Source organism: Gossypium hirsutum, chromosome D04, assembly GCF_007990345.1.
Source record: "Gossypium hirsutum isolate 1008001.06 chromosome D04, Gossypium_hirsutum_v2.1, whole genome shotgun sequence".
Lineage (NCBI taxonomy): Eukaryota > Viridiplantae > Streptophyta > Magnoliopsida > Malvales > Malvaceae > Gossypium > Gossypium hirsutum.
In genome coordinates, this window is record NC_053440.1 from 24,604,600 (window position 1) to 24,618,391 (window position 13,792).

A 13,792-nucleotide genomic window follows, 5' to 3' on the forward strand; every position below is an offset into this window, starting at 1 on the left:
GGGAGCCAGCTGTTTCCACCAAGAACGTGACGAGAAATGGGGTCCGTAGATGGGGAACAGTGGAAATGGACGGACAAGATCATCCGGAATTTGAATTTCATGTGAATTTAAGACGAATTTACATTTGAAATGGAGTTTCATTTGCAGTGTTGTCCCTCTTTAAAATAAAAGGGCGGGTACCTTTAACTGCACAATTCCACAACTTCAACACTCCGTCTAAGGGAGAGAATCCAAAGCAAAGGTATTTCGTTTCTATTTTTATCTATCAATTTTAGGCACTAATTAGATCGGATTTCGACGCTTAGATCTTCAACTTCAGCATCTTTTAATGTAAAATTGCGACTTTTTCACTTATTTTGCATTTAATTATTGCTAATTCTGCTGCTTTATCATCTCATAGAATGTGAATTTATTGTTTTGGAGTTAGATAAGAGTTGAATAAAAGGTTTTTCGATTTAATTCCTCAATTGAAGTTCACTATGGTGGAAATAATGCGTGTATAATTCATTTTTCATGATCTTTTTCGAATTGGGATGCTAATAGTGCCATATCTTAGAAATAGCTTTTGGTGATGATCTGATATGAGATCATTTATTAATATATATATATGATTGTTGGTGTTTGTCTATGAAACAGGCAATAGAAAATGGCAGAAAACGAAGACATTCAGCCTCTTGTTTGTGACAATGGGACTGGAATGGTCAAGGTAAGCATTTAGATGATATCCATCTCATCTTATAGCAGTATGTTGATAGTAGTGTAGTATTAGTCTGGAATAAGCACATTGGTTTTATTGATCAGTCTTTTATTTAGATGCTGATTCATGTCCAACTTTTCAGGCTGGATTTGCTGGAGATGATGCTCCAAGAGCTGTATTCCCTAGCATTGTTGGTCGCCCACGTCACACTGGTGTGATGGTCGGTATGGGCCAAAAGGATGCTTATGTGGGAGATGAAGCTCAATCGAAAAGAGGTATTTTGACTTTAAAGTACCCAATTGAGCATGGTATTGTTAGCAATTGGGATGACATGGAGAAAATCTGGCATCATACCTTCTACAATGAGCTTCGAGTTGCCCCGAGAACATCCGGTTCTCCTCACAGAAGCTCCTCTTAACCCAAAGGCCAATCGTGAAAAAATGACTCAAATTATGTTTGAGACATTCAATGCCCCTGCTATGTATGTTGCTATCCAAGCTCTTTCCTTGTATGCCAGTGGCCGTACAACCGGTATGCACTTTCTCTTGATTGTTAAACATTATGCATGTGAAACTTATATCCATCCAACGATAGGTTAATAAGATTTATATCTGAAAAGGCTAAAACAAAATTTAGGTACCATGCAAAATTGGAAATATTGTTGCCTGGATCTTATTAGAAAACAGATTTGCTAACTTCATTTGTCATGATCAAGCATCGTAAATCAAGATCTATATAAGTCCATATAAACATATCATTCTACATTTCAGACATGCATATTACTCTTGCAACAACTTGCTTGAGTGAATATCTGGTATCTTAACTTCCCCGTTTCCATGAACGTGAAAAAAATATTAGCAGCAATCCTCTATTCCTCTAGTTCAAAAATTACTTTGGTCTCATTACCAAGTTTATTCTGCTTGTCATAGAATAATAGTGATTGTACATTTGAACAAATATGTTCTGTAGTCACTCTTACCGTAACAGCCATGGTTAATTTGTTTAGGTATTGTTTTGGACTCTGGGATGGTGTGAGCCACACAGTCCCTATCTATGAAGGCTATGCTCTTCCACATGCCATCTTGCGTCTCGACCTAGCGGTCGTGATCTCACTGATGCTCTCATGAAAATATTAACGGAGCGTGGTTATTCTTTCACAACTCGGAGAAATGTGAGCTGAGCACGCTAGCTTATGTTGACAAGAGTTGGAGACAGCAAAAACCAGCTCGCGTTAGAAAGCATGGCAATCCCTGATGGACAGGTTATTACCATTGGGGCTGGAGATCGTTGTCCAAATCCTTCCACACCAGATCGGATGAACTGTGGATCGAAACGACATACACCAATCAATGTAATGTGGATATATGAGGAACTACGAACATGTCTCAGTGTGGCCACTAGTCCGGAATGTGACAGGATGAGAGGAAATACAGCATTTATCAGGCAGCATGAAGATTAAATGGTTGCACCAAGAGGAAGTATATGTGTGGATAGGAGGCTCATTTGGGCATCCTGCACTTCCAGCAGTACACTATCTTATGCTCATTTGTTGGTTCCTTCACAATTTTTCACAATCTTCATGTTTTACGGTAAATATGCTATAAAAAACTTACTTACAAGGGCTATGTCCCTTACTTAAATTAACTAATGGTGGATGGAGAATGGTTAGACAATGTTTGTTTATCACATTTTGACTGTGAACGAATGGGCACTTTAAGATATAAAAAGTGATACTTTGGCAGATGTGGATTTCAAAGGCAGAGTACGACGAGTCTGGGCCATCAATTGTGCACAGGAAATGCGCTCTAGAGAAGAGCTATACATACAGTATACGTTGTATACAGCAAAGCTTATAAATCAGTGGTGCTTTTTTTTTTCTGCTCTGTGTAATTATTTCCCCCCTTTTTTTTTCCCGGCCTTCGTTGAGTTGGTTTCCAGTGTGCTTTATGGAGGGATTCCTTTTTTTTTTTTTTTTTGAGTGTAGAAGAAGGTGGTGTATGGATTGATTTGTTACCAGATATGGTTTTGGATGATCAGAGAATTCTTTATTAGATAATTCACTAGCTTATCTTAGGGAATTTTTACTTTGTTAAAGAGATGCATACATTTATTATTATTAATATGTTAAAAAAACGAGTGGTTTTTTCTTAATTATTTGGGCGATGTTGTAATCTTCAAATTCACTCGCTAAACATACGAATAAAATGAAAGGATAATGGAAAATGAGCAAGAAAAAGAAAAAAATGAAAATGTTGCTTTCTTAAAAAGGGTATCATCATAAAGTGGGAATCAAAGTATACTAGTAAATCAAAATTAGTTCAAACTTTCTTGCTTGGTAAGGAGAAAGAAAAAAAGAAAGTAAAATCCGTACAGAACCCACTGATTATTTGAAGTGCAAGCTATTAATCAGATGATGATAGACCACAATGTGCTTGCATTTCCTGATTACATCTCAAGACTTAAAGAATGTTGAAGTTTGATGGTCCAATGGAGTCGGCGAACCCCTTTACAGACTGCTCCAGAACAGGCATCTTCGTACTCAGCGACTCCTGGTCTATAAAGATGACAACAACCGTAATATCATCATGGAAAAACGCCTTATCCCTTTATCTACCTTCTTCAGGTCATCATATCTCATCTCCCTTTCCTAGCGCTCGTTAAAGCTGTTTAATAAGCCTCTTGCAATTCCTGACATTTTCCGGGAGAGAGTTGACAGTGAGATAAATGGTACAAGAAATGTAAACCTATGCATAAAAGTTCGCGCTTACTGCTCGTGGGAGAGTGGAAACAATCTCGACGGCCTGCTGATCGTCAAATGTCCCAAAGTCCATCCGATGCAAAATGAGAAACTTCACTAGGTTGTAAAACCCTGGTGCACAACAATGGTTCTGCTGTTAGCACAGTCGCGAATGGTTAGAGAGGTGAAACCGTGGGAAAGAAGGACGAGAAAACTCAGGCTCTTCAAATATCATCTCAATAGATCTGGAAACTGGTGTACCAGTCATAGGCAACCCAAAGAACATACAACAGTCAAACAAGCAAACCAACATCAAACTGACCTCCATGTAAAAGAAAAAACCACAATTGAATTAAATAGTTCATATCAAGAACCAACTACAATGCACAGCTCGCGAATATGATTATCGTACAGCACCAGTAATAGCTACGAATCAACAGAAGTTGGAGCATTTTGCCATTACAAAAGAAAAAGTTCTGGCCATCAACAATATCTACAAATATCCGTAATATATGACCAAAAGCAGGGTAAAAAAAACAGGAAGGCTATGAGTAAACGTACATATAGCAAAATAAGCCTCAAAATGAATCCTTAAGATTCAGAGAGAAATTAACACTGAATGACGTAAGGAGGTACCTAAGAATGAGTCAAAGGAAATAGATTAAGGCAGTAAACAAATCAACATTTTGACTCGTAATCTGATATTTGAAGACCAATCCTTTGATAATCATAGAACAGCTTGTATATATATATCTGCTCAGGGTGTAATATCATATCCAAACAACCTTAAAAACTACGCACGCAAATTATGCTCCATTATCGCTTATGTAAGAGAAAAGTAAGCCTTTCTTTTGTGTGTTCTAGTATGATCCCACCTGAAAAAATCATATATACCAAATGAAAAAAGAGAGCATACCTGAATGATGCCTTTAATACGCACACTCCATGCTTCATAAAACGATATGAGAATCATCAGGATGCAAACGACCTCCAGCTCCTGTCTACCTCCTCTATACTTGCATTATGATCTCTAGTCACTGCTCAGCAACTATCTTATTGACCTACCTAAATACCGATTACTGCTCGAGAATCACCCAAATTAGCGACATATAACGTCCCCTCCATATAACTCCACCAGAAAACAAGATCCGATTGCAGCAATTAACGGTTTTATTCCACAAGACCTACGCACAAGCGGAGAAACCCATCTTCAGTTGCGGAGAAAGCATTTTAAAATATCTTCCGAATGGTTCCATTTGCCCGAGAAGCCCTGCTAAATGATATATGTAAGATAGTTTCTACAATTAATACCAAAAGCAATACAAAGAAAGCATCATTACTCTGGAATGAAGAACACAATCATACAGTTCAATCTTTGTATCAGAGCTCCTTTACTCTAATTAAGTCCAATAATAATGTAAGTCTTTGTTAACCAAAGATGAATTCCAGAGTCCACTACTGGCAAGTTACTTTGTTTGTGACAAGTTGACATAATTTAAGCCTAAATTTCCATTAAAAACAAATTTTATTTACCAAATTAGAATTCCCAAAAATCCTACACTGTGATCAATCATAATATTTTTTATTTTTTTTTGCACCAAGAAATAGACAAACAGAAAAATACAAATTCATATAAGATTGCTTTAACCAGCATCTATCACAGCCGACTGCAAAAATGAAACTAGTTTGGCTACCAACATAAACTACATTCAAACAATCGTGGAAAAAGAAATGAATAAATAAATAAACAAATAACATCCAAGAAATCTAAGCAAAGATGTATACAAGATGGCTCAAAACAAAAACAAGAGGCTTATATTGAAAGAATATAGCTAAAGACATTGAGACTAAAGAAGAAAGAAAGTCATAACTTTACCACCGTATGTAAAGAAAATTACAAGTGTTAAAATCAAGGGTAAAAAAATCCCCAAGAACTCAACTCACTACAGATAAATAAAGAACATAAATCATTGAAACCCCTAAACAACTCTGAAGCATCCACTTAAAAAAGAAAAGAAATTGACAAACTTCAAAGGAAAAAAGTAAAAAGGGAAACTTACTAATCAAATTTTAAAGATGATCAGAGATAAAGCGAGAAGCATCAGGGCCACCATGTCCATCGTAGACACCAACAAAAATTGCATCTTTGCCAGTCTCAACTTGACTATGATCTTCAATGATCTCATTGGCTTGAACAACAGCAAATGAAAAATCACCACAAGAGTGTTTTTCAAGGTCTCTACACCAAAGAAGCGAGTCACGTAAAGAAAAAGAATCTTCTTCAAGTTCATCACTATTGCTATTGTTGTAATCCTTGTTCATACGGGCATATCGACTCACTGGTCTCCAACAAGCCAGAGCTATCCTTGCCAACCATGAAAACATCCCTCATTTCCCTTAGAAACAAACAAAAAATGGAAAAGGAAAACAATGGGATTCCTGAGGCTTTTGGATACTTGAAGTTTTGGACCAAATAGTTTTGATCAAAAGAAGTGAATTTCAGATTGGGTTTGTTGGAAAAGTAGTGAGGAAAGTATGAAAGACTTGAAAAGGGTAATAGCTAGAGTGATGAATCAAATAAGCAGAAGAAATGTAAAACAAAAAAAGATTTAAAAAAAAAAGGAAAAGAAAACACTTGATGGATCAGAGAAACAGAGAGAAAGTGGGGTGACCGTGAGAGTTATAGAGAGGAAAGTGACATTTTTCCTTTTCTTTGTTTTTGTTTTTCTTTTTTCCTCTTTTCAGAGGGAAAGAAAAGTGACGAATCCTTAAGCAATAGCAATACCAGATAGCAATGCTTCTTTATTTATTTATTTCATTTTTCCTAAGAAAATAGAAAGTTGTCATTTTATATATTGTTTTCTTTCTAATTTATTATATTTTGACTGAGAATACATGATGCCATTAATTTGAAGATGAATGATGCCTTAGATCTGGGACCGGCCTCTCAGGCGTTGAAATTTATCTCTACTAATTAAACGTTGATTTTTATATAATTATTAAAACGATTAATGCTTCAAATTTAAATTTATATCATAGATTAGAGCAGTGGTTGCATGTGTTATAATGATGTGTGAATATCATTAAAAGTTTCGGGTTGTTAAACTTGTGTGTGGAATGCTTAGTATTTCTGGATACAGAAGTTTATATATAAGCTTGGTATGGATCCCTTTGGGAAGGTGTCCTATAACGTAGGACCATGGAATGCTACTAGTAGACCCTTGGGGTGTTGTATTAGAATGTGATTTATAAGGTATGCCTAGTCTTTGAAGTCATTATGTGATATAATTAAGGAAGCTCTGAATGGACCTTCATATGACATGGTAATCGCCCATATGAGGGCGTATGGGAATTTGGTGGGCTTCTTTGTAGGTGAGCTTTTCTTGGTCAAAGTGGTTGATCTGGCGAGGCCTTTAGGCATAATCGTTACCCCTCAATTGATGGGGAGGTTTAAAGAGACATTTCGAGACAATGCTTTTAGACAAGGTACCCTTTTAGAAGGAGGAGCAATGTGTAATAATTATGAGCCTGAAAAGGCAAGCTTATGATATTGAGCTTAAAATGTAAGTGAGAGCATAAGGAGATGGGAAAGCGAGGGGTCAACACTATATGCTGTAAACCTGACCTTGACTTTGTGATTTGATGCATTGAAGCTTGTGGTGATACTTAACATCTTCTATGTTTTGCAGAAGGCTGTTGTTGGAAAAGAACAAAGACAAAGAGGAGGAGGTACTAGGGTAAAAGACATGATCACATCATGCAATTGATGTATAGCTATTCTAAGAGGTCATCTTCTTCTCACTATAATATGTTTCAAAGAAGTTGAAGACAAAGGAGACTTAGGTAAAGAAAGGGAGCCTCACATCTTGAGAGATCCTTTGAAGGGGATTCGTGGGGTTCATCTAAGAGAGTGTCACTCGTAAATATACACCTTTCTAGAGACTTAACTCCTCTAGGTGCACCTTCAAAAGATGGTTATAAAGGCAAGATTTATCTATATATCTCTTACAGGGATGCTTTTATTTCGCTTTCCAAGCCTAACTTACCTAGCTTCTCTAAGCAGCTCGTAAAGTGCCCCTTCTTCTTTTTACCTTAAATGGACGAATAGAAGCAGGTTTTGGGTTCACAAGTAGGTTCTAAAGAAATCCCCCATCATTATTCTCATTATAAGAACATATTAATGTTGGGGAATACCCTTTGCATGTTGAGAAAACTCGAATGATGAAAACTATGTTTACTTCATTCAAGACGCACACAATGTTAATAAAGGGCCACCCCGTTGAGATGATATAGTCTATTCAGTCACTACTTCTGGAAGATTTTCTAGGAATATATGGCATTGAAAGGATGGTGGCCTTCCAATACTGAAGATGAGGCTAATGCCAAGTGGCAAGACACTAGGGATAAGATTAATGACTAAAAAGAGGCTAATAAGAAGTTGGTGGAATCTTCGAAAGCTTAAGTCCTTCGATGAGGTTTATAAGGGGAAAGTAAATAGGTGACTCAGAGCATGAAGGAAGTCCATATTAATTGTAAGGTTGAAAGCTCGAGGGTGGCCTCACTAGAGAAGCTTAATGTAAGGATGAATGATAGAATCTTGGCCTTAAGAAACAATTAGCAGATTTTGGAGCCAAGATGGGGAGTTGGAGGCGCAGCTTGCCAGGAGTTAAGAAGTGTCAAAAGGTTGTGGAGGAAGCTAAGGTGAATGCTACTATTGAGCAGTCTTGATACATTCAAGATTTGACAATGTTGAGTATCAAGGTAACCCATGGCCCTTTGGTTTTGCAAAGGTAAATTTGAGTATTGTTTTAGATATTTTAACAATTTCAACATACACTATCCAATAAGCATTGAGCAGGAGGCCTTTTAGGTTGACCTAGTGAGCTCAGTAAGCTTTATCATCCACCTTGAAGAAGAAAATAGCGAAGAGGCAAGTTTCATTAGTAATATATTAGTATTGATGCCCCTTATTCTATACATATTAAGTCACTTCATGCTAACCCTTTTATTTCTAACCTTTCTACTGGGAAGATCCTAAGAATGTTCTTTAAAGAGTTGTTATCTGATGTAAACTATTAATTGATTAATAAAACTTTATTTCCATTTCTATTGCCTTTGTATTTACTACTTTGTTATGTGTTTTGTCTTAGCAAGTTTGTTAACCACATGTTGTTACAAGACAAATGAACCTTAAGAGTTTAAAATCTCATTAGTTCAACATTGTGGAGAAGAATCCAAAGGTTATAAAAATGAATGCCTCTCTAAATGTTGATTTCCCCTTTAACTTGTCATAAGAATAATCGCTCTTAAAGTGTTCATGTTTATTTCCCTTCGACTTGTCATTTACGGCATGGGGTGCTTGAAAAGTCCATTCATGAAAAGGTAAGGTGCTTGAAAATACTATGCCTAAAAAGCAAGGTGCTTAAGATGGCTAGACTCAAATATAATATTTCTTCAAATGCACAGCATTCCTCATCCTTGTGAGGGCTTTTGACTATACCTCGGCGTGCGTGCACCAACACTGAGAATCAACACTAATACAACAATCAAATCAGAATAACTACATGAGGTGTCTACAAGTGTAACAGGTTAGTTATAATATAATTGTACAACGGGTATAGGAGTACTTCGAGGCTCAAACCCACAAGAGTTGGCAATTGATGAATTGTAGCTAATAACATGCAATTAAAGAGTCTAACTATCTACATGCTAAATAACATAGTACGACAGACCATGAAATTGAGAATATTAAACTAATTTACTAGCTAATTAACAAAAGGACTAAATCATAAAGCATGCAAAGTTAGAAAACTATCCAATCAATAACGAACAGTGGCTGGTTGACTTCCATGTGGTTCATTAGTCATCAAATAGTGATCCAATTGCTTAAACTCCTAAAGTGGTTCCCTTTTACCTCTCAATCTCAATTTTACCAAATTAGACAAATTAATTCAGTTTATCTCTCGATCTCACCCGACTAATCTGGGACTAATGAATTGGTGCCTAATAAGATTACCTCTCGATATCATTTATCTTGATTTGCCCTTAGGGACGTCAATCTAAGTTTTAAAGTTTATTCAGTTTAGTCTAATTTATTGTAATTTAATTCCTGACCCTCAAAATTAGTTTACCCACATCTCTATCAACCAACCTCCTAGGGTTTAGTTACACATTAACGTATTTAAACTGAAAAAATCAAAGAAACACACATGAAACATTAATATAAAACTGAACAAAAAGATGAAAGCTTTTTTTTACTTGAAAGAGTGAAAGAAAAAACTAACAACAAGATAAATGACAAGAACAATAAAATGAGATTCTTAATAAAGAAAAGAACACAACGAAATGCATAAAAAAAGATGAAATGTCATTACAAGCAAGTTAGAGTCCTAAACATGTAAATAAACCAAGCTACAGTGTTAACTAATTAATAACACTAAAAATGTAAACAAACACAAAGAAACTAGCAGAAAATTAAATTTCCAACTATGGAGAAAAAGAACTAAAACCCTAGAAATGAAAGAAAAATAAGATGACTAAAAATTGTGCCTAATGCATCCTCTCTCTCTCTCTCTCTCTCTCTCTCTCTCTCTCCTCTCTCTCTCTCTCTCTCTCTCTCTCTTCTCTCTCTCTCTCTCTCTCCAGCCAATTTTTGGCTCTTTTTAGCAACTATTCTGACCCCTTTTTCTTGACCAAAATGCCTCTCAATGTGTCTTTATGATTGGTGCTTCGGTTGGACAAGGACTACCCCTTATGACAATTTTTGTCTCCCCACGAAAGTGATATCGCAATACCCATGGTTTGGATATCGTGATATCATCAACAGTTTCAAAATGGGGAGTTTTCTTGAAGGCTGGGTATCATGATACTAAATAAAGATATCCTGATACCATTGTAGGTACTCTTCATTTTTCTCTTCATTTCAGGATTGTCGAGGGTATCTCAATTTTCATGCTTTGATATTTTGACATCCCCTCATTTGTGATGTTTTCGCTCAAAATCGGGCCACCATTGAGTTCTTACAACACTTAACCGATCATTAGGGTCCAAATGGCACATTTGACCAATTTGAGTCTAAAAAAAAAATACAAATGCATTAAACACTTATTAAAAAATAATTAAAATAAAGCAAAAATTACGAAAAAGACATTTAAATTGCTTGAGAATAAGCTTTTTAAGCATAATGGAGAGCCTAATTGACGTATCAAATTACGGCAGATCAGTTTCCATCAATTTGTGCTAGGTGTAAGCTTCATAGTTGATTTCATGATGAACTTGTAGGGTGTATTCCAATTAGTGCTATTTTCCTCGTCGTGTTGCAAGAAAAATGGCTTTAGTGTTATGCATAACCAAGTCCCCTACTTAGAACTATCAGTGTGGACTTTAAGATACATTACCAGCTGGGTACGAGTACCCTATCTTATCTCATTCAGGCCTTTAGTTTCTTTAAGAAAAATGATTCATGGCCACGATCTATTTTCATAATTCGTACAATGCCAATGAGATGATATCATGTACTCTTTAATCGAGCTATGATTCCACTATCGTGAGTAAGGCTATGTCATGTATAAGTCATATACCCAACATACTAACTTTTGGTCCACTACTATGATAGAATAAGTTTCAAATATATCAAAGCCCATGTGTTACAAGCACATAATCATTCACTTACTCAGGATTTAGGTAAGTCACAACATGATCATCATAAGTGAATATATTCATAAATAGATCTAGGATAAATTCAACTTGAGCCCAGTCTAATATATGTCAATCCAGATAATATTTATGTAATCATGACAAAATCACTACACTAAAGGCATAAATCCTAAATACTATCCACGTAAACTTATTGGAGATACAAAGGATTTAGGGATGCTTTTCATAGGTGGGGCAAGCCCTATGTTCAAATAAGATCTTACCTCTCTATTAAACTTTGAGTGACGAGGTAAACTTGGTGAGTGACGTTTTCTTTTCATTGTTAGCTCTAGAGATTAGCTAGAACTTGGCTTGGTCAAATGTTCGAACATATTTCTAGCCAACTTGTGATCTTGGCCAAGCCCAATTCTCACAACTCATAATCCTTTCAATCTGATCTATTCTCTACCATGTTGTTTAAAGTGATTAACTCAAACAATAATACTTATTGCCATTTGTTTCTCACGGGGTCCATTAGCAAGATTCTTACGCTAAAACTATTATTCATAGTGTAGCCATCAACATATAGAGTCCACTATCTCCAAGCATAGGGTTCACCATGGTTAAAGGACCTGTTTCACCAAGTTGTTTATGTAATACCCCTCACCCTCTCCGTCATCGAATTAGGGTTACGAAATTTAGATCGAGCTTATGAACCTCTAAAATCAATTCAAAAATGAGACTTTAAATCGAGCTTATGAACCTTTAAAATCAATTTAGAAACAAGCAAGGACTAATAAAGAACATAACATAAAAATAGGGTAAAAATAAAAAATAGGGTTACACGGCCGTGTGGTGCAATATCACACCGTTGTGTCCCTAAATCGTGCAACAAATTGATTACGTGTATAAAAGGGTCACATGACCGTGTCGCCAAGCCGTGTGTACCTAAAGTCACCAAAATCAAACAAAGCACATGGTCGTGTCACTTACCCATGTGTGACACTCGACCATGTTACAGCCCATGTGTGCTAAATTATACATTGAAATACAAAACATACCATCAATGGTTTACTTAAGTCCTAAGCATGCCAAAAACCATTCATTAAATCAACTTAAAACACATCAAAAGCATATCAAAACATGTCATTTTCCTAATTCTAACCAATATACCATAAAGCACCATCACAAACAACAATCAAAACTTAAAGTTCAACTCCATTTTCTATCACATATATACTTAACTAAAACAATGTCATGTAAAGTGTCAAAATGCCATAATTTCTTTCACCAACTAATGTCCATGAACCAAATCACATTCACTAATACCTTTACCATCAAATGAACCAAAGAAAATATCATTTCATAACATCCAAATCCCATATCTAACCATGTTACCACAACATCCAACCAAGCTATCATCCAATCATTTTCCATCAAAAATATCCATTTATCAACATTTCATCTCATTCTATTATATACTATACACAGTACACATTCAATATTTCCCATAATAAGCCATGAACAATAACCATTTGGCTATCAAACATATATAATTGCATAACCACAAAACATATGTATATACTTCATAAACACATATGTAAATAAACAAATACTCCTATTATATACCACAAAACTGAAATATAAAGATTCCAAAGTCTACCAAAAAGAAGTTAGATAGTGCAATCTTCTAGTTGATCTAATCGCTCAATTCCGCAACAAGACAACTACAGGAAAACAGGAAAATAACAAAAGTAAGCTTCAACTAAGCTTAGTAAGTTCATAGGTAGTAACACGATATAACATACCTTGGTATCATAATTTAAATTTAACAACATAACTAACTAACATTTAATCATGTCACCACAATCGTACCAAGAGGTGAGTTTATAATACACAAATCAAATAACCATTCAAGTTAAACAAGACTGTTTCATATCAAGTCACTACAAATTATCCATAAGTATTAGCAAATATTTTCAAGTCATCATCAAGATGTTATTACCAAGCCTTAATACAAGTCATTATGTCATTTAACAAGCACAACTCTGCCCGATGAACGGATATGAACAGATGCGGATACTCAATTATCCACCCAAGGTATGCCAAAATGCTCAACCGAGCTAATCTAACCAAAAACATGCCTAGGCACCAAGTTCCTAGCCTGTAGGCTAACATCCCTCCAGAAACACGCCTGGGCACCAAGTGCCAAGCTTGTAGGCTTTACATCAGCCCCTAGAAACATGTCAGGATCATTGTAAATATAACTAGGTAATCTGCAACAAATGTTGGATTCCGGTACATTTAGTGTAATATAACATGTTATATATCATCATTTCATCAGATATCAATCCCATACAGCGCACAAAATAACCTAATGGCATGCCAATTGTCTCCTATCATATTTTAATCTGGGCTCGATAATAATCGTATAACACTTTCCATATCAATCCATTTTCTCACTAAATCAACCATACCATTTAAGTTTAGAATTAGTGTCACAAAAATACAGAATTTCAATAATAACATTACCAAAATATACAAAACAATACCGTATGAACTTCCCAGGGCTAAACAATAAAGATTGCAGTATCAAGACTAGTCTGTAATTTTCTCTTTTCCACGATTATCTATCGGTTCTTGACCTATACAGTAATTTTATTTTAATTTATGAGTCTAAATTACCTTAAAACATGTAATTTAATGCATATGACCTCATATTA

General features: G+C 35.6%; 2 pseudogenes; one reads left to right on the forward strand and one right to left on the reverse strand.

The window, feature by feature from the left end:
* The first annotated feature begins 212 nt into the window (after window positions 1-212).
* Window positions 213-2,749, forward strand: LOC121216099 (actin-like; annotated as a pseudogene).
* A 398-nt stretch (window positions 2,750-3,147) lies between these two features.
* LOC121216153 (probable protein phosphatase 2C 68) lies at window positions 3,148-6,066 on the reverse strand (annotated as a pseudogene).
* Between the last annotated feature and the right edge of the window lie 7,726 nt (window positions 6,067-13,792).